The 23,889-nt window shown below is 51.5% G+C and overlaps 1 protein-coding gene across 1 annotated transcript in view; it reads left to right on the top strand.

The window, feature by feature from the left end:
* PREX1 (phosphatidylinositol-3,4,5-trisphosphate dependent Rac exchange factor 1) overlaps positions 1–23,889 on the top strand; it is a 179,402-nt gene that overhangs the window by 55,955 nt on the left and 99,558 nt on the right.

The raw sequence follows: 23,889 nt of genomic DNA, 5'->3' as shown, positions 1-23,889 counted from the left end.
GAGAAACGGGCCGGGCGGGCGCCCTCTCTCCCTGGAGCTGACGAGAAACCGCCTTCTGGTCGCCTGCCCCCGCCCGGTGCCCGCTCCTGTTTCTCGAAGCCCCTGCCGCCCCGCACTGGCCGTTTAAGGCTAAATTCGGCCTCACTGTGGAAAAACACTTGCCCCGTGGCAGACCGGGAGGCCGTGCGTGTTCATGGTTCCCGTTTTGGCCGGATGGAAAATCCCAGCAGGGATGGCCGGGGCGGCAGGGGCGGGAGGCTGGCCCGCCCGGTGCCCCGGGCCTGCGGGTTTAGCCCTGCGGGCCCCGCCGCTCCTGCGCCTCCTGCTCCAGCCTCGCACACAAAGCAGCTTTCACGGGGGCTCAGGGGCGGCGCGCCACGCCGGGGGAGGGACGCAGCAGCTCCCCCTGGGCTTCCAGAGCTTCACAGCACCCCAGAAGGTTGGCACCGTCACCCCCTTTATAGGTGAGGAGCCTGAAGCCTGTGACGGGAGTGAAGTCACGGGCTGTCAAGGCCACACGGCAAGAAAGGAGGGGGTGGTCCCGGAAGCTCCCTCTGGCGGGCCCCGCAGTCCCACCACGGAGGCCCTACTGCCTTCACTCCTGGGCTCCGTCCCTGCCGGCTGTGGAGGGCCAGGGGAGACACCGAGCAAAGTGGAGAATGCACGGAGGCACCAGTTTGCCTCACCTCCTTAGGTCTTCTCAGCTTCCTCAGCCTCTTGGCCTCAGCTCTGATGTGCCTCCTCCAGGCAGCCTTCCCTGAACACCCCCTTGCCTCGGTCCCCTGGCACGGTCCTGCTTCTTAGTGCTCAACACGATTGCTCTTGAATCCACACTGTGTGGTGGTTTGCTGACAAGTCTGTCTTCCTTGTGAGACTTCAGATGTCCCAAATTGAACTCTCACTGTACCTCCAACCCCCAAGCCACAGGCTTTCCTGTTTTAGTAGAAGTGATCTTGCCCCTGCCAGTGTCTCAGGCCAGATACCAGCGAGTTAGCCTCCTTTCCTCTCCCTCACCCCCGGCCCCATCCCATCTATCAGCAAAGTCCAAGGGCTCTGCCCTTAGGATGCATCTAGGATCAGAGCGTTTTCCTGCGGTCACACCCCCCACCCTGGGTGGGTCTACCTCTGCCTCCCATACGGGCTGTGGCAGGAGCTTCCCCACAGGGCTTCCCAGGTCCATTCTCTGCTTGTAGTCAGAGGGTCCTCGTGGCCACTGCCCCACTAAATGGAGGTGTCGGCCCAAATGTCACCTCCTCTAGGTAAAGCACTTGCTGAATGAATGCACAAAGATTCTGTCCCAAGAAAGTTACTCCACCTGTCTGGCATGTGCCTGGCATGTGGCTGGGGCCTTCTCTGGCGAGTGGCGATCAGGAAAGCGGTTATTTGTGTGGGGCACTTGGAAGCCAAGCCAGAGGAGGCTTTGGCAGGATGTGATAGCCAGATGCCAGGATGAAAAGCTGGAACTTAATAGTTGTGATGGACATTTATGGAGTGCACAGTATGTGCCGGGCCCTGTCCCAGGAAGCACTCTATAGATCTTATTTATTTACTTATCCATTCATTCATTCATTCATTCATTCATGAGAGACACACAGTGAGGCAGACACAGGAAGAGGGAGAAGCAGGCACCACGCAGGGAGAGCCTGATGTGGGACTCGATCCCGGGACTCCAGGATCATGGCCTGGGCTGAAGGCCGGTGCTAAACCACTGAGCCACCCAGGCATCCCCAACGCTCTATAGATCTTATTTAAATCATCATAGTAGCCCTCGAAGTGGGTCCTGTTTTGCCCGTTTTCCAGATGAGGCCAGTGACAGTAGTGGCTTGCCTGTGGACACGCAGTTGCTGAGTTGACTTGTTTGTTTCTCCGGACCACTTCTCCTTCTGCCTTGCTGCGCTGCCACGTGGCCATCCCTGGCTGCACGGCAGCGGGCAGATGAGTCCTAGCCCGGCCCGAGCTACCTCTTCCTCTTTCCTCAGCAGACATGAAATGATTTGTGTCACTGTCACCATTCCTCCTGCCAGATTGCCGACTTCCTTTTCAGCTTGATGCGGTGGGAAGTTCTGTAAAGAAAAGGGGAACTGGGACTTCTGTTTGGAGCTGAGTGGAGGATTCTGGGTCTGTGTCTTGTGGCTGGTGGCCAGGGGCAAGATTTGGGGCATTGGGATGTCTTCCTCCTGATGGCACATCTCGCCCAATGATGCATCTGGGGATTCCTGCCTTCATTCCATCATTAATTACCTGCCATGTTCCCAGGGTTTTGGCTCCAGCCCTGGGCCATGGGTGAGGACATCTCTCCAGCAGGAAGGGTCTAGCAGTGACATTGGGGTATGTGTCACCCAGTGTCACAGGGACGGGGCTGGCCTTATCGCCAGGACCGACTGCCACAGGGCGTAGACTGATGACCCCTCTCGTTCCATCTTGGGGATGTGGGCACTCTGTCAGGCCATCCTTGTGCCATCTGAGAAACTTGGCCCAGCTTTCTGGAACCCTGATTTTGTTCACGGATGTGGTTGGACAAATCTATAGGAAAATCAGACACAGATAATAGTGATCATAGTGTTTCCTGAGTGCTTGGTGCATGCCAATATGTGGGCATCCGCCCCAGCACACGGGGTCCTGCTGACGATCATGTGGGTTCATGTTAATAGAGCACCCAGGACCGTGTCCAGGGTTGACTAAATTCTCAAACAGCATCAGTCTTGAATGTTTCACTGTCTGGGCATCAGTTCCTCTGTGTGCTGGTGGGGCTACACCCCCGATAAAGTTTTAACCTCAGTGCCTTTCATGCCATCTGGGGGCAGTGACCTAATGGATGATTTAGCATCCTTATGAGCAGGAGCCTCCCAAACAGGATGCCCTGGGGTCCATGGGCACCCTGCAATGGTAAATAGAGTCTAAAAAAATCCTCAGGATGGGGCGGGGGGCAGATGCGTCTGTGTACCATGGTGTTCATCAAAACCCAGCCTGGGAGAACGGGATGCTGGAAGAAGCTGAAAGTCCCCAAATGGTGAGGCAGACAAGCCATGTCCACTTCTTCAGTACCAGGGGAAAGGGGACGTACCAAACCATGTACAGCCTGTGATGACAGCTGCTGTCTTGAGAATCACGTAGGAGAAAGTATGGGTGGTGACAAGCTCTGGCATTCTCAGTGGGTGCCGCCGGATTTGCAGTTTTCTTATTACCATCATTTCGGTTCTCTTGATGAAAGGCAACTGTACGCATTCACACCAGAAGATCAGACCCCGCCAGTGCTTCCTAAATCTCAGCCCATCACAGAGTATTTAAAGTGTATTTAAAAAATGCAGATGCCCAGTCCCCTTCCATCCCACTGAACTGGAGCCTCTGAATAGCAGGGCCCAGGAATTGGCGTAGCCTGATCTTGGCTGTGTGACAGAATCTTCTCTGTTGTCCTCCCCTGAGCAGCCCTCCCTGACCACCTGCCTGGTTCCTGAGTTCCCCAGGCGCTCCCACCCTTCAGGCTTCTCTGGGAGCTTTTATAAAGGCACAGGTTCCGGGTTACCTGGGTGGCTCAGTCAGTTAAGTATCCGCCTTTGGCTCAGGTCAGGATTCGGGGGTCCTGGGATCGAGTCCCACATCAGGCTCCCTGCTCAGTGGAGAGCCTACCTTTCCCTCTCCATTTGCCTCTCCCCCCACTCATGCTCTCTCTCGCTCTCTTGCTCTCAAATAAAATCTTAGAAAAACAAAGACTCCAAAGGCACAGGTTCCCTGGCTTTCCCCAGACTTCTTCTTCTTTTTTTTTTTTTTTTTAAAGATTTTATTCCTTTATTCATGAGAGACACAGAGAGAGGGGCAGAGACACAGGCAGAGTGAGGAGAAGCAGGCTCCATGCAAGGAGCCTGATGTGGGACTCAATCCCAGGAATCCGGAATCATGTTCTGAGCCGAAGGCAGATGCTCAACCCGCTGAGCCACTCAGGCATCCCTTTCCCCAGACTGCACCTCCTGGGCAAATGAGCCTTTTGAAAAGCTCCTCAGGTAATTTTTATGCCCAGCCTTTGGACATCAGACCAAGTGACCTAGGATGGTGCCCACCTGGCTTTTAAAACCAGATTTCAACTTGTGCCTTTTCAGTTGCAAAAGTTAACACATACTCATAACAGAGAATTGAAACAATGTAAAAAATCGTAAGTGAATCCTATGATGAGCCTCTGGTTTACCTTCTCGAAGCCACAAGTAATTTATGGCAACTATGTGCCAATTGGCTGGGGATGCCGTAAGTACACAAGACAGACAGAAACCCTTGTCCCCATTGAGTTTATAACAGACAGACAGTGAAGATATTAAACAAGAAAAGTTGATAGTGTTAGTGGCTGCTAAGTACTGTGGGAAAAAGAAGCAAGGCAAGGTGACCTGTGACCTGGGAAGGGTGTGGCAGTCTTAAGCAGGGTGGTCAGAGTGGGCCTCCCTGAGGAGGTGATGTTGGAGCAAAGACCCGAAGGAGGGGAGGAAATGAGTTGGGTGGACACCAGGGGATTGGTACAAAGGTCCTGTGGCAAGGGCCTGCTGGGGGTGTCCCTGGAAGGTCAAAGGGGCTAGTGTGGGAGCAGAGGAGAGGGAGGGGGGCCAGAGGGGAGTGGGTCGTGTAAGACCTTGAAGGCTGCAGTGAGGAGCATGGTTTGGTTTTGTTCCAAGAGTGGTAGCTGCGCTTGGAGGGTTTTAAGCAGGGCGGCAGTGGCATGAGGGCCTGTGATGTACAGGGCATGACCAGTGCGGCCACTCCTGGAGACAGCCTGTCAGTTGTAGAGCAGGCATTTGTGGGTGTCCTTGTGCCTGTGGTGGGTGGGGGGACACCTATCAACCACACAGATAGGATCTCCGACAGCATTTAAGGCACTTCTGATTCAGGGGGGAGCACCCTCCCGCCGTGCCTTCCCCTCCCCTATCACCCTTAGCCTTTTTGCTTTACAACCTCACAGCAGACTTCCTGTTCTGGCATCTTCTCGGAAGCCGGGCTGGGGGGCAGTGGTGGAGGGCGGCTCATCTCTTTGGCAGTGGGCCCCACGGGTGCCAGGGCTGCGTGGGTGGTGAGGGAGCCTGTGTCTGCCCGAAGCCGGAGGGGTGTGCTTGCTGTCAGGGCCCGGGAGACCCACGTGTGGGCCAGCGGATGAACCCCTCTCCATCACTTTGGAACAATCCCCTTGCCATCACTTTGTTGGAAGTGTTTTTTGGAGTAATTTTTACTGCAATGTAATTAACACAGTAAAGACACACAGGCCTTGAGCGCACATTCCCATGACTCTACCTGTGCGTCACGACCAGGCGCCGATCTCGAACATGACCGACCCCAGAAGTCCCCTCGGGCCCCTTGCCTGTCAGTACCTGGCCAGAAAAAGTAGTGACTTTTGGTTTTGGGGTTAGAAAAGGAACGACTTTTATAACCTCCTTACCAGAGATGCATTTGTCAGTTTATGGGTTTTGTAGTGTGGAATCCCGCAGGATGCACCCACTGCGTCTGGCTTCTCTGGCTCGAGGGACGTGCTTAGGACCCATCCACGTTGTCACGTGTGTCAGCAGCTTTTCTTCTGCTTGCTGAGTTGTATCACATTGTATGAACACATCACAATTTGTTTGGCCATTCTCCTGCTGCTGGGCATTTATGATTTTTTAAAAAGTTGAGTGTTTATTGTGTTCCCTTCCCTGCACTAAGCATTTTATGTTACGTGTAATGTTTTCTTTAATCCTGAAAAGAACCCTACGAGATAGAGGCTCTTCTTTACCTTGTGTTACAGAGGTAGAAACAGGATGCTCAGGAGCTTATGTAATGTCCATCCTTTCTTCTCTTAACAAGCAGTTTTTTAACATCTTCTGTCTGGCTCATCCCATTCTAAGAGCACTGGTTATAGCAGTGAACCAGATGCACAGAAATCCTTGCCCTTGAGATGCCCGGGTGGCTCAGCGATTTAGCGCCTGCCTTCAGCCCTGGGCATGATCCTGGAGTCCCGGGATTGAGTCCCACATCGGGCTCCCTGTGTGGAGCCTGCTTCTCCCTCTGCCTATGTCTCTGTGCCTCTCTCTCTCTCTATCTCTCATGAATAAATAAATAAAATCTTAAAAAAAAAAAAAAAAGAGATCCTTGCCCTCTGGGAACTGGTCCTCCACAGAGGCAAGGGCAACTAGTCAGTGCACAAAATAACATAGCTTGTGATAACTGCTTTGCAGGGAACTAGGGCCAGGTTGTTGTGGTAGCGAGTGACGGGGTAGGGCTTGAGGGAGCCTGCTGCAGCCAGGATGGTCAGGGATAGGCTCTCTGAAGATGCAACATTTGACCTGTCCTGTGCTGTAAAGAGCTGGAGAAAAAAAATCCTCTAGGCTGAGGGAGCTGCCTATGTAAAGGCCCCACGGCAGGAATAAGCCTGGTGGGTCCGAGGAAAGGGCAGACCAGCCCGTATGGGTGGAGTGGAGGGAGACATTACGTTTCGGGGAAATGTCAGGAACATACCGTGTGGTCTGTATGTTGGAGGTGAGGTTTTCTTTTATCACGATGCACTGACAGATAAAAATAATATCAGTGATGATAACAGTAAATGCTGACCTCTCATAAGGCATCATTCTGGTGTGATACTGAAGTTGAGGTTCATTATCTCATTTATCTTCTGAGGTAGGTGTTTGAGTCTCCATTCGAAGAAGAGGAAACTGAGGTTTACACTCTTCGGCCTTCTCCAGCTGGCAGGTGGGAACTGGTGCCAAAACCTCCCCCTGCCCTCCTTTTCTCTCCTTCCTAGGGGTCCCTGGGCCCTGGTGGAGTTCCCCAGGGAGGGAGCTGTGGAGAGTGTGGAGAGACTCACTTGCAAAGTCTGTGGTGGGCTGGTTGCTACTGGTTTGGTGGTGGTGGTGGGGGGTGGGAGTGGTTAGAGTGGGTGGGCCTGACCCCCCAATTCCAGAGCTGGGGCTTTCGGGGGTCCTGTGGTCTGACCCCCTGCTGCCCCTATTTCACAGAAGAGGGGATAGAGGATGGAGCATGGGAGTGGTGTCCCCAGCGTCACATGGTGAGGTGGTGGTAGTGTTGCATTTGGACCCGAACCAGCAGGTCCTGAGCAGTAGACGTTGTGCTATATCCATTGTGCAGAGGGGGACACTGAGGCCCAGAGAGGAGTCAGTCTCCCCAGTCACCTAGTTAGCACAAGTCATTTCTTGTAATGCTCACAGCGATCCTTGAAGTCGGCCCTAGTGTTATTACATTTTCACGGAGGAGGAAACTGAGCTCCAGGGAAGAGGACATTTCATTCATTCATTCATTCATTCATTCATTCATTCATTCATCAGAAGTGTACTCAGTGTCAGGCACTGTGGTACTAAGTGCTGGACCTAAAATTATGGCTAAAACAGAGTGAATGAAACAGGAATAAAACTGTGACTGAGCAAGACCTTTGGGAGCTCTCCATTTGGTGAGGAAGACTGCCGTTAATTGAATCATGTCAAAATCAAGGTTAAGGGACACCTGGGTGGCTGAGTGGTTGAGCATCTGCCTTCAGCTCAGGGCATGATCCTAGAGTCCCAGGATCGGGTCCCACATCGGGCTCCCCGTAGGGAGCCTGCTTCTCCCTCTGCCTATGTCTCTGCCTCTCTTTCTCTGTGTCTCTCATTAATAAATAAATAAAATCTTAAAAAAAAATCAAGGTCAAGTTATGGCTCTGGTGGTGCTAAGAAGGGTGTATGGAGGAGCTCTGGGGGGCATAGTCAGGGAAGTGTCTGACCCTTAGTTTCCGCTCAGGTCGTGACCTCGGGGTTGTGAGATCGAGTCCTGTGTTGGGCTCTGCACTCAGTGGGGGGTCTGCTTCTCTTCTTCTTCCTCTTCCTCTGCGCGCCCCCCCCAAATTAATTAAAAAGAAAAGAAGGGTAAATGGAGCAACTGGAGGCTGTGTAGGCTGTGATCTCCTTGGGAGGGTGGGGGAGGTGGATGGTTGTTAACCAGGTGAAGGGGAGGAGATGAGTGTTGGAGGTAGAACAGTATGTGCAAAGGCCTGGGGGCAGGAGTGAGCTTGGTATGTTTCCATAACAACCTGAAAAGCCAAAGGCTGGGCTGGTCGCAGCATACTTTGGTGGTGGCAATGAAGCTGGGTCCTGCTTTTTGGTTGTTATTCTCAGAGCAGGGAGGAGCCATTGCTGGGCGGGGTGGCATTGATGGAGGGAACTGCATTTGCATTTTGTAAAGATTTCCTTCTGACTTGTGTCTTGTCACTCCAGCCAGGGATTTTTTTTTTAAATTTTATTTATTTATTGAGAGACAGAGAGAGAATGCATGAGATGGGGGAGGGCGAGAGAGAGAAGTAGACTCCCATTGAACGGGGAGCCCAATGTGGGACTTGATTACAGGATTCTGGGATCATGACCTGAGCCAAAGGCAGATGCTTAACTGACTGAGCCACCCAGGTGCCCCCAGCCAGGGAAGTTTAAATGACCTAGGCCTGCCAACTCCTGGTCATCTCACCAAGCTACACTGTGCTCCTACCCCAACTAACTTTGCCCAACTTCTGAACACAAGAGGCAAAATAGTCTTGTGGCAAAGACTTGATTCTGGAGCCCCACAGGCCTGGGCTCAGTCATGGCTCTGGCCTTTCCTCCCTGCATGACCTTGAGGAAATGACTCTACACTGTGGTTGCGTTTCCTTGCCTGTGAAACAGGGATACAGCAGTTACCTCCCCATAGACCCTTGGCGTTGATATACAATAAGTACCTAATACACGTCAAAGCTCGTTCTTGTGTCTGTACTGCATTGGAAGCAACAGCATCATATAGTGCAGATAGCTTGGGGTCCTGAGGTTTCCCTCGTCTGATCTTACCAAATGGCTTCTTGCTTTCTAAACTCAGGAACAGAATATAAATGGGTAAAGATAGTTTATATTATTATAATTATTATAATTATTATCATTATCAGACCATCTGTCCTTAAGAATTTTGCTAATAGAGACCATGAGTGGTGGAGAAAGAAGACATTTCACAGCTTACTAATTATAAGACTAATAAATAAAATATGAAATAGGTAGCTATGCTGTATAATAATACTTATTGTGTTTTCGCAATAATTAACAATGAGGTATTAGGGCTGTGTCACCTGTTACTGGAGATGCTTGGAGATTTAGTTTTCTTTCCAGCTAGGTGGTTGTATTAGTTTCCTTTTGCTGCTGTAACAAATTGCCACAAACTTGGTGGCTCAAAACAATGTAGGTTTATTATCTTAGGTTTCTGGAGCTCAGAAGTCTGAAATGGGGCATACAGGGCTAACGTGCACTTGTTGGCAGGGCTCCCCATTGAGGCTCTAGGGAAGAATCCACTTACTTGCCTTCCCGGTTTCTAGAGTCTGCCTGTGTTCTGTAGTTTCTGGCCCTTCCATCCTCAAGGCTAGCAGTAAACAGGTGCCGTCTTTTTCAGGCCACATCACTCTCACGCTGTCTCTCCCGCCTCCCTCTTTCATTTTCCAAGGCCCTTGTGATTACATTGGGCCCATCTGGATATTCCAGGGTAACCTTGCTATCTCAGGATCATTAGCTTAATCCCATCTACGATGTCCCTCTCACCATGTAAGGTCACAGATTTACAGGTTCAGGGGTTAGGATGCAGACGTCTTTGTGGGGTGGGGGTCTTATTTGGTTGACTGCAGTGGTTAGGGGCAGGTGGAGTCTCTCTGTGCTATGGCATCTGGAGGCTGGCTGTGCAGGGTCTCCCTCCCTTCGCCTCCTGTGCCCAGAAGGCTGGAGACTGTGCTGGACCATGTAGACCAAAGTGCCTGCCCTCCTGGAGCAGGTGGGGATGGGGACAGCTTCAGTGCAGTGGCTGCATCATGAGTGGATGTGAGTGAGTAGCCCCAAAAAGCTGGCAGCACAATACTAGGTCAGAGCGGATGCAGCAGAAGGTCAGTGTCTGGACTCTGATGGCCCAGAGGGCAAATCCCAACTCTCTCCACCTGGCTGCATGTGGTGGGCCTGGTGCTTCGTCCACTGAGAACCTCGGTCTCCTTTTTCTGTAAATTGGGGTGAGGTGTCTGGGATGAGGCCATATGTGAGTAGCAGTGGGACTGTAACTTAAACCTTAAGTTTAAGATTTCCAACCTGTATCTGAGTCACAAACATCTGCACCCTCCAGGCTGGCACTGCTGTCAGCCACCTCTTCCCGTGCTCAGATTCCTTCCCTGGGGTCTGAGCAGGCGCTGGGAAAAATAAACCAGAGGAAACCTTCATGCAGAGCCCCCATCCCCTGACCGTGCCCTGAGTACCACTATTTTTACATTCTCTCACTTTTGTGCATTGTTTCCTGACTCTGCAAACACAATCCTTCACAAGCTGGGGCAGTGGAGCGGGGGGGGGATGGAGGGGGCTCCCTCACCAGCCCCAGGAACAATTGTTTGGGGAGGAGGGAAAAAAAAGGCTGCTCTGAGGAAAAAACAAAACCTCTTGAAAGTCATTGTCTTCAGATGTCAAGTGTCAGTCCCGTGGAGAGGAGACCACATTCCACCCATTGTCCTGCTGTAGACGGGCACAGGGACCCCAGGACTTCCCGCCGCCCCGCCCTGCGTCCTGGGGCCCAGAGTGACTTGGTTTGCTTTGTCTGGGACATTCTGGCGGGAAATACCACCCAAAGCGGAGCCCTGTTCCCAGCCACCACCATCCTGGTCACTTGAGGCTTTTCCACGCAGCAACCCACCCATGCAGGCGCCTGATCAGCACAGCTGCTGCTGGCAGTGAGACCTGATGCTTGTTTTGTGTTTTCTAGCATGCTTCAACTTAGCTCATCAAGGTGGGCACCGTGTGTGTGTGTGTGTGTGTGTGTGTGTGTGTGTAATAGCTTAGTGAGGTATAGGTCACATACCATATGATTTACCCACTTAAAGTGTACAATATGGTGGTTTTTAGTATATTCACAGATGAAACCATCATCACCATCTAATTTAAGAACAGTTTCAGCAACTCCCCAAAAAGAAACTGTACCCATCAGCAGTCAGTTACTGTGTTTTTATTCCCATTTCACAGGGAGAGAAACTGAGACATGGAGAGGCCGCCCAGGGTCACAAGGCTAGTAAACGACGGAGCCAGGATTGCACCTGCGTACTGGCCCTAGAGACGTTTTCTTCACTCTGATGTAATGCAGTGGTTGTCAACAGGGAGACATTTTGTCCCCCAGGGGATATATTTGGGGGACATTTCTTGTCACAAATGGGGGCGGGGTTTGTTACGCTCTGGCAGGCAGAGGCCTGGGATGCTGCTAAGCATCCTACCATACACAGGATGCCCCCGCAACAAAGACTCGTCTGCTCAAGGATCCGTGGTGCTAAAGTTGAGAAGCCCCGCCACAATCCCACGCTGATCAGCCCATTCTTCAGCAGAAAATGCTGAGGGGCCCAAAGTAGATGTTGGGGCTAAAAGAGGAAGGATCTCAGACCACGTTCTAGGCCAGGGACAAGAACAAAGTCCCGACAGTATAGGAAAGACTTCGCAGGAATGAGGTCTGCGTTCCATCAGTGATGCCCACCCTGGGTGAGGGTGTGGGGACGACGGGCTCTCAGTTGCCAGGCCGTGTCTACGGCTGCGATCCCACACTCAGATGCTCATAGGGCCAGGCAGGAGGGTGAGCATAAGCAGCAGGTTAGGGAAGAACAACCGCACCGGCCCTGGGGAAAGGTGGGAGTTGCCAGACCACTGCGGCCAGCGGTGGTCCTGTGGGCATTTGAGCCCCGCGGTCGGCTTTCCTCAGAGAAGCGAGGAACTGGGATTTTGATGGGAAATCTGATATCTAGACCCAGGCCTGAATTTTTTCAAAGCCCACTGCTGGTCAAACGACCCATGGCTGTGGGTCACCAGTTTGAGAGCGAGTTTTAGCTTGATAGCACGCAGGAGGCACTGTATGAGTCACAGTTGAAAGAATGGCAGGCTGTCCATGAGTTCAGGGAAAGATCATGAGTTCAGGAAAAGATCGAAGGCTGGGCCCCAGCCCCGGGGGAGGGGATCTGTGTGAGGAAAAGTGTTGGCTTCCCCTCTGTGGCCCCCCTCCCCCCATTATTGCATCAGCCTGTTCACAACAGGTTGTAGCAACTTGGTTTTTGCTTCAACTTCTACTTCCTCCATGGTCAGGGATGGAGTGGGGCTGGGTGAGGAGGACTGGACACTTCTCTTCAGGGCCTCGAAACTAGGTTGGGAGTAGGGCGAGTCTTGCTAGATGACTGATGATTAATCAACTAAACACATGATGTACCGTGTAGTAGGCCCAATCCTGGGCTCTGGGGATACAGTGGTACCCAGACAAACATCATTGCCTTCCTGGAACTGACGGTCCAGTGCGCTAGATGAACAATAGGCTGATAAATGGACATGCATAATATCCACAGCAGCAGGTGCTATGGAGAAAACAAGGCAGGAGGAGGGACAGATATTTTAGTAGGATGGTCTTGGAAGGACTGAATATGCCTCAGGGCCTTTGCACCAACAGGTTCCTCTATCTAGAGTGACTTTCCTTCAGATACCTGCAGAGCTGCTACCTTACCTCAGTCCCCAAGTATCTCCTCAAATGCCATCCCACCCGAAAGGCTTTCCCTGACCATTTCTGTGAAACAGCTCCCCAACCCCAGCCTTCTGTGTTTCCTTATCCTGGCTTTATTTTTACTCATAGTGCTCATCCCTAACTGTCATTGCGTTTTAAAAATCTATGTGTAATTGGTCTTGCCGCTGCTCCACGCGGGCAGACATGGAGCTGATTTGTTCAGTCACTGATCTGACATTGGCTCCTAGCACAGTGCCCGTCTGGCATAGAGGAGGCGCCTAGCGAGTGTTGAGTAAATGGGTGCCTGCGAGGGTGAATGAACACGCCTGCGGGTGGGTCACGTCCCGTGCGCCTCCCGTGCCCAGTTCCCTGCCGCGGGGGGCGCTGGCTGGCATGGAGAACACTTGGTGTTGGCTTTCTCCCCCGAGAATATAATCATAACCAGTTTCTTGTTTCCTTCCATAGCCCTGCCCCACTCCCCGGACCCAGCCCCCGGGCCGCTTCTTCCAGGAAGTCTTTGTAGTTTACAATGTTTTCTACCTGCATCATCTTGCTGAAACCTCAACTGCCTCTTTTTTCAGGCAAGGAAACAGAGTCAGAGAAGCAGGGTGACTCACTGAGGTCACACGGTTGGCCGTTGACGGAGATGTGCTGGTAGTGACGAGGATGAGGCGGCACAGTACAGGTTATAAAGCCTTCCGTCTTTCTCACTCCAGGAGACTTAGAAGCAGGCAGTCAACAACAGAATTGGTTCTAAGATGGGAAAAAAAAACCCAAGTAACTCCCCTAAGTGAAAATGACATAGGACAAGTATATAAAAGTCTGTGGTGTATCGTAAGAGCTCTATAGATGGGGTTGATGCAACTCCAGAAGTTTCCTTAGGAAACACAGTGGGTTCATATCGATTTACTCCAGGGCCTGGGTTCCCAGAAGATGCCCTAAAAACTCAAGGTGGGGCTGTGGAGAATATTTTAGCTGATGCTTAATTGAGCACATACTGTGTACCAGGCATCGTTCAAAGTGCTTGTTATACGTGTTTACTTCTATAATCCTTATTGCAATCCTCTGTGCTCCTTTGATCCCCATTTCATGGAGGAGGGAACTGAGGCAGAGAGAATAATTTGCTCAAGGTTGCACAGCCCAAAAGTGGCAGAGCTGAGATTTGAGCCAGCTTACCCAAGCATGTTGTCTGCTCTTATATTGTACTTCATTTTTGGCTCACCGGAGCCTGTGACGTCGGTGGTTTTGTTATTCCCACTCATGTTACAGGTGAGGCACAGGGAGGTGGAGTCACTGGTGTAGGTCCCACAGCAGTAGGTGGTGAAGGCAGGATCTGATGCAGGCAGTTGGTCCTAACCTCTGAGCCTCAGCCACTTTTATATACTGCTTCCTTCAGAGATGCGGGGCCCTTCCAGCATTTGAGAAAGGAGAGTTTCAAAGAGCAGGGAGGGCTTTCCAAAGAGGTGGCGGGTGGGGGGCAGAGGAGAATGTGGACGCTACTGTGGCTTCACCAGGGAGTGTGTGTAGGTTCCCTGCCGTGATGCAGCCCCTGTTACTAAACCACTTCCAGGTCTCACTGGGGTCAGCCCACGCGGTTCCTCAGCCCCCTCCTTGGACTGCAGCCCCTTTCAAGATTTTGCCGATCACCGAACTATTTCCATGTTTTAGCAACCAGGGAGGCTGACCTTGTGTGTTCTGAGAAATGTCAGCCTGGAAGGCCTCTGTTAACCAGCCTGCATGCCTTCGTTCTTCGAAGGTTCTTCGAAGACAGGGCCATTCCAGGTGTTTCCTTTCACCCTCTTTCTTTTGGAGGCTCCGTTGTGGCAGCCCAGCCAGACTTGCCATTACCAGCCCCTGTAGTCCTGGGCCTGGTGGCTTTGTCTGGCCTGCAGAGCCACTTTGGCACTTATAGGGCCCCCTGATAGTGCCAGGGAATTAACACCCTCTACCCCTGCCCTCCAAGCAGGATTGGTGTATGAGTGCCCCAGCTCCATTGCTGCCTCCCTGCCCCAGGATCACCCAGAGATGTGTGTTCTGCACTGGCTCTCAGGGAGCCTCAGAGGGATGGAGACCCATCGCCCATCCTGGCCAGTTGCTTGATCTCCTGCCCTATCCTGGCTGACCACCATCCCTGGGCCCACTTTTGTCCTCCCCTGCCTGTGTTTGCTGGAGCACCTCCCAGATTGACTGCTTGTACCCAAATCCTTGTCTTGGGGTCTGCTTCTAGGGGCCCAACCTGCTCAAATATGCCCACAGTCCACACTCGCTGTGCTATCTGTATGCACAGCTATGAGTAGAGCTGGTTGGTGCTTGGTGTGGTTGATGTAGGTTATGCTTTGCCGGCATTTGAATCAAGATTTACTCTTTTGACAACACAGTTTTCTTTTTGGTATTTGGAGCCAATAGTCAGATATATTAAGGTCTCCAGTGTTTTTGACAGTCTGAGAATCAGTGCCTAGAGGCCAGCGGGAAGGGGCCTACTCTTGTTTAATATGGAATTAAAAGTGCCTGCCCCTTCCATGGTGCTCATTTATTGAGCACTTATTGGGTGCCTCCTGTGGGCCTGGTACCAAACTGGATCCTGCAGGCTCTCGGCATGGGGGTGGAGGGAGACACAGAGGTGGACCCACCTTGCAAGGTGAGGTCGTGTTACCCAAGCACAGAGCCTGGCTGGCTGACTCTGGAACCCCCACATGTTGATTTATGCCCTGGTTTTCCTCTTTCCTAAAATGGGGATACTCACAGCACACCTTGTAAGATTATTCCCAAGGACAAACAGGCTGGTCATCGGGCACCTGCTAACCCACTTCTACTCCTCCACGCCAGGCAATGATCTAGGCCTGGGGTGGATGCTGTGTGAAAAAGCCACTCCTTTCCTGGTGTAGATGAAGCAGGCCGTAAATGAACGACAAGCAAGGAAATAGATATGTGGAGGGGGGTGGAAGTAAGTGCTCTAGGGCAGGAAAAGATAGATAAGATAGAGAATGGAGGAGAAAATGGGCGTCTGCTGTAAATGGAGTGGTGGGAAAAGGCCTCTCAGATGTGGCATTTGAGGGGCATCTGGGTGGCTCAGCTGGTTAAGCATCTGACTCTTAGTTTCGGTTCAGGTCATGATCTCAGGGCTGTGGGATCAAGCCCTGCATCAGGCTCTGGGCTCAGCACAAAGTCCGCTTGAAATTCTCTCTCTCAAAAAAACTAAAAAAAAAAAAAAAAAAAAAAAGAAATTCTCTCTCTCACTCTCCCTCTGCCCCTCCCCCCATAAATAAATAAGTTAAAAAAAAAAGAAAGAAGTGACATTTGATTGTAGATGGGAATGAATTGAGTGAGGAAGGAGCCCTCTACGGTATCTGGAGAGAGTCTTGCAGACAAAGAGAACAGTAGGTGCAAAAACCCTGAGGTGGAATGGTGCTTGGTGTGTTCATGGAACAGTATGGAGGCCTCAACTGTATCTTATTTTTAGTGCTTAGATGAAGATATTCATCTGTTAAGATACAGTATGAGGCAACAGTATTCGTGCTGTTCTATATAATGGCATGAATTTTATGTACATAATGTGGAATTCATAACTTGCTATATGAGACATGACATAAAGGAATGAGTGTGAAGTTGGAAAAGGAATGTTATTTTCTCTCAATCCTGTCTGGTATATCTGTGACTGAGTATGTAACCTTCCCTGACCATGACGTCTCAAATCTGAAATTTGGGTATTTTGGGAAAGTTGTTCTGGGCAGTGGCTTTCTGCTCCTGGCACGGGCCCCGCAAAAAGGGGTGTGAATGGAGTGCAGGAGGTTTTACTCTCAGCCTGGGTGGTGGCAGGGGGTTCCTCTTGGGGGAAGGTCTCTCTCCCTCAGGCTGTGGTAGTGCCAGGCCGGCTTGTAGGGGGCTGGCCAAGATGGGCATCTTCCTGGGGGGCCTTGTGGCTTCTAGAGTCAACACAGAGGAGGAGAGGTGGGCAGCTCGGAGGCAGAAGGAAAGCCTTCTCATCTCATATTTGCCTGGCTCCTGCTCTCTGCTGGCAGGCACTGCCCTGTCCACACCGGGACACACACCCATCAGGAGGAGAATGCAGACTAGACTCCTGGGTGCTAAAGAAGTGATAATTTGGGAGGGCAAGAGGGCCTGGTTTGTTTAGCAACCTCTCCTGTCCCAATTAAAAAAAAAAAAAAAAAGAAAGAAAAAAGAAATAAAAAAGATGCGTTTGTGTTAGAGAATGACTTATTTTTTAAAATTTTATTTATTTATTCATGAGAGACAGAGAGAGAAAGAGACAGAGACACAGGCAGAGAGCGAAGCAGGCTCCATCCAGGGAGCCTGATGTGGGACTTGATCCTGGGTCTCCAGGATCACGCCCTGGGCCGAAGGCAGATGCTCTACCCCTGAGCCATCCAGGCATCCCAGAGAATGACTTTTGATTTGAAAGCTGCATGCTCATTTTGTAAATGTGGAAAAAAACAGAAATGAAGAAAGAAGAAAATTAAAATCACTGATAATTCCACTCTCAGGATTAGGTTCCTAGAGTTAAAACTCAAATAAGAGTGCCTTCAATGAGATGGAAGTTTCATTCTCACTGGATTATAGACAGTCTGGGGCAGATACATTGCTTTCTCTGTCCTGAGGGACATAAGCTCCTCTGTTGCTGCTCCATCTTCTTCAGTGTGGTTTCCACTTCATGGTACAAGGTGGCTGCTTGGCCTCCAGACATGACGTTGGTTTATCCAATCAGTAGGAAGGAGGAATAGCAGAAAAGAATCCCGCCTGTTCTTCCTATCCCCAAGGATACTTCCAAGATATTGTATGTGATGCCTCCGCTTATGGCCCACTAGCCCAAACTTAGCCACATGGCCATACCTAGCTGAAGGGAAGCTGGGAAATGTCTTTATTCTAAAATCTTGGATTCTGTTTCTAAAGGGAAAGGGGAGACCAGATAGTAGGGGACAACTAGTAACCTCAGCCATATTCTCACACAGTTTGGGTTTTATCCTTTCACACGTCTTTTTTCTGTGCTTATGTAGAGATGATTCATTTAACTGAAAATGAGATCATATTTTATGTATTCTGGTACTTGTTCCCCCCCCCCACCATTAGATACATCAATAGCCTTTGTCCATACTATTAAATGGACTTCTGAACACCATTTCTAGCATGATCGTCCTTTGTGGTGATGAACAGTTTATTTAATAACTAAACACTAAGTGATAGAATTATAAATCAGATACTAAACTTAAATCTCAATGTCATATGTGAGATTTATTTATTTTTGCCATGGCATAAATGCCCAGAACTTGAATGGATAGAGCATAGGATTTGGGCATTCGAAGGAGTCAGTGGGCATTTGAGGGGTGTCCCCAGACTCTGGCCTGTGGGGCTGCGTGGAGCAGGCCATGCAACCCCCACTCTGTTGCTGTTATTCCTGTTTTATTAGTACTGCTGGGATTCAAGAGCCCTGCTCTTCTGTGACACTCTGCTTCCCTGGCCCCTGGCCACCCAGTCCAGGTGGGGGGATGGGTCCCCCTTTCCTCCGTCCTTGCTGTCGTCTGGGGTGGGGCAGCCTCATGTCTGGCCGGTCCCCCGGCCCTCTCCAGTTTCACCATATGTCTGGTGAGGTCACCCTGGCCACGGCAGGGATGTCCTTGGGGGCGGCCGAGCCCCCTCCCCTCTGTGATCAGGTTGCTGGCATCAGTCTCAGAGAGTGACTTGGAGACATCTTTCTATCCTTTTTATCTCCAGGGAAAGATTTATCCTCCCCAGGCGGTGACTGCAGGTTCCAGACAGATGGCAGCTCCCCAGAGGCACCCCGAGGGGCAGCTGCTCCCTGCTTTATGCTTATGTGGCTTGTTGTCTATAGTTACTCATTGATGATGTGTGTTGGGGGTAGCCTGGGCACTTATCCCAGACCAGACTGCTTGGGTTAGAGGCCCAGGTCTGCCCCTTGCTAGCTGTGTGGCTTTGGGAAAGCTCTCTCCTGCACCAGGCCTCAGTTCCCCCCTCTGTAAAATGGGTACAGTAATAATAGTACCTACCTCTACCTACCTCTTGCGATTGCCTGAGGATTAAAACAGCACAGTACCTGACACATAATAGGGCTCAAAGATGAAAGGGATGGTAATAATAAACAAGAGTCAATGTTTTATCACGATTACTGTTATGGTTACTGTTAGCTGTACCTGTTACTTCTGGAGCATCTTGAGGGCCCCTTTCCTCAGAGGTGAATGAAACCGCCTTCTGCCCCGAGACTGTTCACACCATGTGGGGGACATGCTACCAGACGGTGCGGTACATACGTGACTTCATCTTGATCAATTCTGGGAAGGGTGACAGGCTTCCGAGGGCTGTGGAGAATGTGGCGAGACTCTGCTTTCTCTGGGTCTAAGAGGAGACCTCTCTGAGGAGGGGTCTCCCCTGCTGGTTGAGTGCCTGGGAAGAAAGCTCCCTCAGCACAGAGCAGCCACCACGGGGGCCTGGTGGGGGACAGGCCCGGTGCGTTCACGGGACAAAAGGAGACCGGCTCACTGCAGCTGAGTGATGGGTGGGAGGAGCCCTCGTCCTATAGCACCTCGTCTCTTTGTCTCTCTAGGTTTTAGTAAGAGGCTCTTGGCACTACTGACATTGGGGCCACCTGCATCTTGGTGGGGCCCATCCCGGGCATCATAGGATGTTTAGCAGCATCCGTGATCTCTACCCAGTAGTCGTGACAACCCCGGGTATCTGCAGTCACTGTCCTCTCTTCTGGAGGATAGAATCACTTTGGAGTTGGGAACCACTGCCCTAAGGCAAAGTGGGACAGGTGTGAGCCTGACATCAGGAGACTTGGTTCTGATCTGTGTTTTGTCACCAACTTTTTGCTTGACCTCAGATTAGCATCTCCCATGCTCCCTGGTTTCCTCCACCCAGTAGGAGCTCTCTGGAGATGGCAAACACACAGCCCCACTACCCCTGCCATCTCCACAGCTATGGCAGACATCACCCATCAATCATGCCGCATCTGGGAGCCCTGGAGACACTTGGGGGCCAATGAGCAGCTTGTCTGGTCCCCTCTGAGCAGGAAGTGGGAGTCAGACAGTCCTGGGTTTGCTCTTTTGACTTCTGGTTAGATGACTTCTGTTAGGTGACTCATCCTCTGGGCCTCAGTTTTTCTCATCCGAAGACTGAGACCAAAATACCTACCCCAGAAGCTGATTGTGGGGTAGGAAATGAACTTAGGATGGGACTGTACAATTCTCAGCACATATTTGTTACCTGAAAGAATGAGAGTGTGTGGATCTTATCCTGGTATTGGAGTTGTGGAGACTCTCATCCACTGCTGGTTGGAGTGTGGCTGGGTATGATCCTGTCAGAGAGCCGTTCGGTGTTCACTAGTCAAGTTGAACATGTCTCTAAACTCTGGCCACCCATTCCACGCCTGGCTGTACATCCAGAGGGACTTGCACCTCAAGAGATTGACATTTTGAGGATATGGAGAACCTGGGCCCATGGACCTACTCACTGTAGCACTGTTTATCATAAGGACATTTGAAACAACCTCAACTTCTGCCTCCTAGTAGTGGGTGCTGTACTTTTAAATACTCAGCAACAGGGCAGCCCGGGTGGCTCAGCTGTTTAGTGCCGCCTTCAGCCCAGGGTGTGATCCTGGAGACCTGGCATCGAGTCCCACGTCAGGCTCCCTGCATGGAGCCTGCTTTTCCCTCTGTGTCTCTGCCTCTCTTTTTCTCTGTCTCTTTCTCTGTGTCATGAATAAACAAATAAAATCTTAAAAAAAAAAAAAAACTCAGCAACAAAGTGAACAACAAAGCTGGAAGGGGTGCATGGTGTGCACTCTGGGGGTAGGGACTGAGACACATGGGTAGGGTCTGGATGGCAGGTGCTGTCAGGTGCACACAACAATGTGGACGAATGTAGAAGATGTGATGTTGAGTGAGAAAAGCAAGTTGCTGAAACGTCAGTTATAGAAACGCTGTAAGCACGCAGAACTGTGTTCTTTATTGCTTGTCCATTCACATGTGTGTGGAAAGTGGGCAGGGGGCATGCGTGGGAAGGAGGCGCACCATATCCAGGATGGGGGGGTGCGTTGCGGGAGGGCAGGTGCACAAGTGGCTTACCTCCTTCTGCCGTGATTCATTTCTTCCCGTTATGCACTGAGGCTTGATATTCACGCAGCGCATGGATAAAGTACACACTGATGAGGCTTTGCATATGCATGGGCCCAAGTAACCCGCTCAGACTAATAAGTAGAACATTTCCAGCACCTCCCAGGGCTCCCTCGTGCCCCTTCCCCATCTGCACCTCCACCAGATTTGATGAATTTCTTTTAGAAAATGATTTAAATGCTAAGATTTGCCAAAGCTAGGTTTGTGGATGTTGATTGGGTTTTTCTCTATCCTTTTCCGAATCCTTCACATATCCCATCATCATTGTCATCATCATCATCAGCAGAGGGGGACTCAGACAGATGTGGGGGCAGTGGCCCAGGCAGCAGTGTGGCAAGGACTCCACAGGGACGAAGATTGCCGGGCCAAACCGGGGTCTCAGGCAGCCCTGGGAATCCTGAGAATGGCCTCGGCTCTAAGGGAGGTTCCCAAGACAGAGCTGCTTTTGGCTGAGCGTTCCAGAGCTGTCAAGACTTGGACGAGGAGTCGCCCCTGAGGGTCCCTCTAAACCACCCCGCCTGCACCGAGGCCATTGGCACCGCCTGGAAAAGCCAGTCGTGCCTTGGGCAGCACCAGGGCTGGGCCCAGAGCCCCTGCCTGTCCATTCTTTCCGGGTCACGAGCTGTCCATGGTGCCCATCACGCAGGCCTGTTTGCGGCTCCTCTGTGGGTGGCCCGAGCCTCTCATTGTCCCAGCACAATAGCAGTGGCTTTGCTTGCTGGAAGAAACCAGGACAGGAAGCCTCAATCGAGGCCAGCACTCCCAGCTTCCTGCTGTCCCCAGCGGTGCTGGGCCGGCAGGCCTTTGTCTCCCTCCAGTCTGAGGAGGCTGGAGGCCGGCCTTCCCAGCAGCAGCACTGCCTTGCTGAAGCATCTTCTAGGACTCGTGTCCCTCCACCCGTTGTCCTTTAAAAGGAAGGGTCAGCAGGCTTCCAGCAGGCTCCTGCTGTGTGTCAGGCACATCCCATCCCTTCCTTTGATTTCTGAGGGCTTGCTGTGTGCCAGGCACTACTATAGAATCTGGGGATACAGCTCGGAACAAGAGAGGCAAGCTCCCTGTCCTCATGGGGTTTCCATTCACTTTATCCTGTTGCATTCTGAAAGGTGGGATGGTATTGCTATGATCCCCGTATCTGGGAATAGTAAACTGAGGCTCAGAGAGGCTAATGCCTTTTCCTGAAGTTACACAGCAGGAAGGAAGAGGATCTCTGGCTTAAACACACAGTGTCCATTTCCAAACTTGGCCTTCAGCATTGGATTGGGGTAAAGGTTTCATCTCAGCCATGCTCCCTTCTTATCTTGGCCTTTCCCTTAGCACCTGGTGTAGATCGCCTAACCTCACTTTTCATCTGTCAGATGGACTTTTAATGCAAGATGGGAAGGTGGGAAGTGTATGAAGACAAGGAGGGCTTCTTGGAGAAGGTGACCTTTGAACTAAGGCCTGATGGATGAGGAGCTGGCACATGGCAGAGCTGGGGAGACTATCCTGCTAGTAAAAACAGCATCTGCAAAGGTCCTGAGGCAAGAATGTCTCCTGGCAGGTGGAAGAGATAGAATGATGTGGGGCTGAAGATTATTGAGGTGTGGGGTGATGGGACGCTGGATGGTGAGGTGAGAGATTAAGGGCCTTATGGGCTGTGGAAGGATTTTAGGTGGTTGTTTTTTTTTTTTTTTTTTTTTTTTAAGTGTAGCAGGAAGCCAGGGGAAGCCATGGAGAATTTTAAGCTGTGAATTGACAAGATCTGATTTACATATTTAACAGGATTCCTCTGGCTGTGTGTGGAGAAAGGACTTTGGGGGCAATGAGGGGGAACAGGGAGGAGGTGATTGCATTAGTGGAGGCGAGAGAAGATGGTGCCTTGGACTGGGGAGGGGTGGCCGTGGAGGTGGAGGGAAGAAGTTGGATTTTTAATACCTATTGAAGGTGAAGCTGATGGATGGAGGTGGGCACCAGAGAAAAAGAGGGGTCGAGGGTGAGGGACGGCTGGGGGGTTTTGGCTGGAGCCAGTGGTGCTGTGGGTTGGGAGGGAGGATCAGGAACTAGATTGTGAGGCTCCTGGACATCCAGATGCAGATGTGGAGTCTTCAGGGAAGGAATTCAGGCTGGGGACATAAACAAGGGCCGAGGGGACCTGGCGGAGACTGCTGTGCGGTGCGTGCAGCCAGAGGCACGGCTGCCTGGCTCCGTGACCGCTGCGTGAAGCACCCGTGCACCGCCTACTGGGAAACCTGAGTCTGCGGGTGGCCAGTGCCCCCGGACAGCCACCGACATCCCTTGGGTGATGGAGAAGGATCTAACAGCCGTCTCTGGAAGGCCAGCCTCCCCTTTGCCTGCCTCCCCCTGCTTTCCTCCATCCTGGGCTGTCCTTCTGTCAGAGATCTCCCCAGACAAGCACAGTCACATGAGACATGCTCTATCTAGCCTGCAGCCAGGCAGACCAGGCAAGGTTGGCTGTGTGGGACTGGCCTCAGTCTCTCCCAGGCGCGCCTCCCATCCTCCATCCACCCATCCTCACATTCAAGTCCATGGTTCTTTTTTTTTTTTTTTAAATATTTTATTTATTTATCCATGAGAGACACACACACACACAGAGGCAGAGACACAGACAGAGGGAGAAGCAAGCTCCATGCAGGGAGCCCGATGTGGAACTCAATCCTGGGACTCCAGGATCATGTCCTGGGCTGAAGGCAGATGCTCAGCAGCTGAGCCACCCAGGTACCCCAAGTCCACGGTTCTTGTCAGTAGTTCCTCTCCTGCCAGCTCTGTGCTACCCGCATGAGGGCCAGGCCACTGTCATTTGTCATTTCTCATCAGCCTGGCTGCACCCCTCCATTCTGGTACCCCCACTTTCACTCTCGACCCCCTAAAATCCAGTTCTTCACAAAAACTACCAGTATTTTGCCAATATGTAAAAACTGGGAGACTTTGCTTAAAAAACAAAACAAAACAAATTAAATTCTGGCTTCTGTTGAAAAGAGGCCCAGAATACCTGGTGATACTGGGCCCACCCACCTTCCCACCTGACCACACTTGGGAAGGAGAAGCGGCCATCCCCTTCAATAGGATGCACTTGCCAGCTCTCCACGGTCCCCAACCCCCCCGCGCGCCCCCCCCCCCATCGTCATGTGTCACATCACAGAGGACAGAAATGATTTCTCTGTTCTGAGCCCCTGAAAAAAGTGGCAGGACAGCTGCAGTCCATCCGTACAGCAGGATCCCGGGCAGCTGTAAAAAAGAACGAGGAGGTTCCCCG

Source organism: Canis lupus, chromosome 24, assembly GCF_011100685.1.
Source record: "Canis lupus familiaris isolate Mischka breed German Shepherd chromosome 24, alternate assembly UU_Cfam_GSD_1.0, whole genome shotgun sequence".
In the NCBI taxonomy this organism is placed as follows: Eukaryota; Metazoa; Chordata; class Mammalia; order Carnivora; family Canidae; genus Canis; species Canis lupus.
Note: the sequence above shows the minus strand (reverse complement) of the source record. Positions and strands in the feature narration are given on the sequence as shown.